Source organism: Echinops telfairi, unplaced genomic scaffold, assembly GCF_000313985.2.
Source record: "Echinops telfairi isolate 266 unplaced genomic scaffold, ASM31398v2 ScPeMD7_5;HRSCAF=22, whole genome shotgun sequence".
Taxonomy (NCBI): Eukaryota; Metazoa; Chordata; class Mammalia; order Afrosoricida; family Tenrecidae; genus Echinops; species Echinops telfairi.
Window position 1 is genome coordinate 1,716,171 of NW_022103901.1, and position 4,430 is coordinate 1,720,600.

The window sequence follows — 4,430 nt, forward strand, 5'->3', positions numbered from 1 at the left end:
CGGGCAGAGACGTGGCTGAACAACCTGAGCGCCCATTGGGGTAGGATGGCCCCACAGACATGGCACGCACCAGGGAGTACGACACAACGCTAAAGACTAACGATGGGACCCTGGAAGCCCCGCGGGAGGTGGACCCGGGGATCACGTGCTGAGGACAAGAACTGTAATTTTAACCGCTGCCAGTAAAGAAGAAAATGACGGTTTTCATACCACAAGGAACTGACTTTGATGTTTCCCAGGGGGCAATAGGCTAGATGAGGGTCCCTGTGCCATCTCACTGCCGCTGAGTTGACGCCGACTCACAATGACCCTGCAGGACAGGGTAGAACTGCCCCGGTGGGTCTTACGGGAGCGGACAGCCTCGTCCTGCTCCCCAGGAGTCCCCGGGGGCTTTCAGACAGCTGGCCTTGCAGTGAGCAGCCCGATACAAAACCACTCCACCCGCCTGGGCCGGGTGGTACCTCGGGTGAAGGGGAGAGAGGACGGAGGGGCCGGGAAATCAAACTCGCTGCTCTTGGTTGGACCCAGTTCATAACGGTGTGACCGTACAGAGCAGAGCTGCCTCTTTGGTTTCCGAGGCTGTAAATCTTCATGGAAGCCTCGCCTGTCTGTCTCCTACTAGGTTTAAACCACAGGCCGGGGGTGGCAACCCCCTCACCACCAAGAGGGAGAAGAAGAAGACAAGGGGGTGGGGGGGCGGGCAGGATGGCTGTCCGGAGGTTTGATCAGTTGTTTAAATTGCTGAATCCAAAAATCCCGATCTGCACGGTAGCCGTGGCCCTCTCCCTCCCCCAAATGAAATCACGCCTGGATGTGTTGGTTGTGCCGACTGTCGGCAGAGAGAGATTCAATTTCAGGCACAGGGCTCTTGGATAAAGCAGGTTGACGGAGCACCCACTCCGTGCGTGCGGGCATCCTCTGGGTACCAGAGGTAGGGTGGGACAAGCGCTGGCTGTGCGGTCGGTCCACCTGCAACCCGAGTTCTTTACCCTAGTCCCCTGCATACGTGTTTTCCGGGGCTGGAATTTACGAGCCTGCTTGGCATGGAGGTGCTCCATCCCCAGAAGGTCTGTGTGTCTTGCAGAACGAGGTTCCCGTCTCGCTTTGATTTGTGTGCCTGTCGTCCCCCACTTACCTTCAGCCTCTTGCTCGTACAAGCAGAAATAAGTGCCCATTACACTCAGCCGGCTGCTTGACGCAGGAGGCCTCGTTCGCGGCCGACAGAGCGAGGGAGCGCATGAGTGAGCGGTGCTGAGCCGGATCCTGCACAGTCCCGGGCAGGGGGCCGGGGGCTTCCTGTCCTCCACCCTTTGTCACAGCTCCAGCCTCCCCCTCCCTCCTCTCCTGCTGCCCAGTCCTGGCCACCCGCCGCCGTTGTGGGTCTGACTGTTGTGATTTGCAGGGCTTCCCGGGCCGATTTTTGGGTGGACAGCCAGGCCTTTGTTCCGAGGCACATGGGGTGCCCTTGAACTTCCCCCTGCGTTCAGTGAACAGCCACCGTTTGAACCCCCACCTGGGTGGGCCCCCGTGGAGCTCCACAGGGCCCTTGTTGGCTGATTTGCGCAGGCAGATGGCCTGTGTGTGTCCATGGCACGGGGCTCCTCCGCAGGGCTTCCAGGGATGTGGATTTGGAAGCAGATCGCCAGGCCCTTCCTCCGAGTGTCTCTTCACCCAGAAGCTCCCAGAAGCCTGCTCAGCTCAGGGTCACAGAGATGCTGGCAGAGGGGCAGGTGGGGCCGGCGAACGGACCCCAAACCCCAGGAGAGGATGGTGAGAGTGAATGCACGCCAGGACTTCCACGGCAGTCATGGTGCTGTGTGGTAAAAACTCGAACAGCCTCCGAGCCACGCTGTCCCCACTGGGCCATCAGAGGCCCCTGGCCAACTTCATAGACAAGCGTCAGAGGTGCTACTGTTTGGTGGCGAAGATGGAAATTCAATAAAAGGCAAGTTAATTGAAACAGAACAGGCTGTTGCCTGGGCAGCAAAATGTAGCTGCTGATCACATGAAGAGCCAGCAGACCTCGTGGGAGTGGCATGCTCTCTTTCTGGCTCCGGGCTGGGCCTCGCTGGGGTCCCTTGGACGAAGCAGGCCCCGAGTCTGCTGGCCCGGGCATGGGGGTTTCCAGAAGAGCATGTGTTGGGCCTGTGATGAGCATATGTTGTCTACATGTCTGTGTGAGGTCACTTCGTGTGTCGGGCCAGGTTCCCCAGGAGGGGCAAGCAGTGAGCCTTATAGATGTATCTATAGAAAGAAACTTATGTCCAGAAGTTGGCTCAGACAAGTGGACAACCAGTCAAGTCCAAGTCTGGGCAGGTAGCAAGTTGTGGCTCAGATGTTAGGCTAGAGATGTCTCCTGACTCACACGGAGCTGTGGGGGCTGATGAACTCAAGTCGGCAGGAAGCTGAGAGGCTGGTGGCAGCAATGGTGAATGAAGCCAAGGCCAGCAGGTCAGATGGCAGGCCCGGAAGACGCCCAGGGTCGGCTCAGGCCATTGGCTGAAGCCCAGAGAACCGTAGGTCGGTGAGCCAGATGCAGGACCTGGACCCAGCAAAAGGCCAGCAGGCTTCCCCACAGCGTGGATCTAGACAGGAAGCAGACCACACCCCACAGGAGCCCCCTTTCAATGGCATCAGGGCTGTGGTCTGAGTAAGGGGTGGTACCCCACCCTGTTGGTCTAACAGGGTCTGGGCTGCTCACAGCAGATCCCACCCTGGGGTGGGTTATGTTGTTAGGTCACAGTGTGGGGGAGCCTCAATCCCTAAACCCTGAGAATCTTGACCCACCCAATTTGGTAAAACACACTAAGAACTGCCCCGAAGGCTGGGGTCACCTCTTATATGTGCACATGCGGGGTCCAGTACGTGCTGAGTGTCCGTTGCCATCTCAGTGGGGGCAGCTGTGCAGTTCTCCCTCCCCCGTTGAGAGAGAGAGAGACCAGCGTTCAGTCCCTGCCAGGGTGCCCCTGTCTGAGGAGACTCGTGTCTGTCTGATGCTGAACAGGTGGTCCCATGGGAGCTTCCAGACTGTGATGGACTAGGAAGAAAGGCCTGGCCATCGGCTGAGGAAGACCCTATGGGTCCTGGTGGCCGTAGCCAGGACGGACCGTGAGGCTAGCTCTGGCAGGACAGCTGTGTGTGGCCCCCGAGAGCCCCAGGTGACTGGATGCCAACCACACAACGATGCTGTGAAATCAAGCACCCCCACACCCCGTATATTACTGCCCTGGGGCCTGCAGGTGGGCTGGGGTCTTTATGTCTGGGGCTGGCTGGCTGGCTCTCAGGGGCCCCAGCTGTGACCTGGGCTCCCTGTGGTTTCTCAGGCTCCAGGAGCTGGTCCAGTCTGGTTTCCATGGAGACGGCAGGTTTCTGAGGTTGCCCACAGGCCTCTTGGTGCCTAGGCTCCAACAGCCTCACTGCTTCCTGTGCTGCACCTCTGAGCCACAGCAGACGCTCTGAGCAGCTCCGCTTCAGGGGGCAGAAACGGGCTCCACCGTTTGGCGGGAAGGTGGGGGCAGTGGTGGTTCGGTGGTGGAATTCTCACCTTTCATGCCTTTTGTGCCCACCTGGCTGGGTCAGGATTCTCAGTGGTTTGGGGGTGGAGGCCTTTGTGTGCCCTAACACCACATACTCCACCTGTGGTGGGATCTGCTGCGAGCAGCCCGCTGGAAATCTTCATGGAAGCCTCGCCTGTCTGTCTCCTACTGGGTTTAAACCACAGGCCGGGGGTGGCAACCCCCTCACCACCAAGAGGGAGAAGAAGAAGACAAGGGGGTGGGTGGGCGGGCAGGATGGCTGTCGGGAGGTTTGATCAGTTGTTTAAATTGCTGAATCCAGAAATCCCGATCTGCACGGTAGCTGTGGCCCTCTCCCTCCCCCAAATGAAATCACGCCTGGATGTGTTGGCTGTGCCGACTGTCGGCAGAGAGAGATTCAATTTCAGGCACAGGGCTCTTGGATAAAGCAGGTCGACGGAGCGCCCACTCCATGCGTGCGGGCATCCTCTGGGTACCAGAGGTAGGGTGGGGCAAGCGCTGGCTGTGCGGTCAGTCCACCTGCAACCCGAGTTCTTTACCCTAGTCCCCTGCATGCGTGTTTTTCGGGGGCTGGAATTTACGAGCCTGCTCGGCATGGAGGTGCTTTTTTGTAGCCACCTGCGTGGCTCCGTCCCCAGAAGGTCTGTGTGTCTTGCAGAACGAGGTTCCCGTCTCGCTTTGATTTGTGTGCCTGTCGTTCCCGCTTACCTTCAGCCTCTTGCTCGTACAAGCAGAAATAAGTGCCCATTACACTCAGCCGGCTGCTTGACGCAGGAGGCCTCGTCGTGGCCGACAGAGCAAGGGAGCGCATGAGCGAGCGGTGCTGAGCGGATCCTGCACAGTCCTGGGCGGGGGGCCGGGGGCTTCCTGTCCTCCACCCTTTGTCACAGCTCC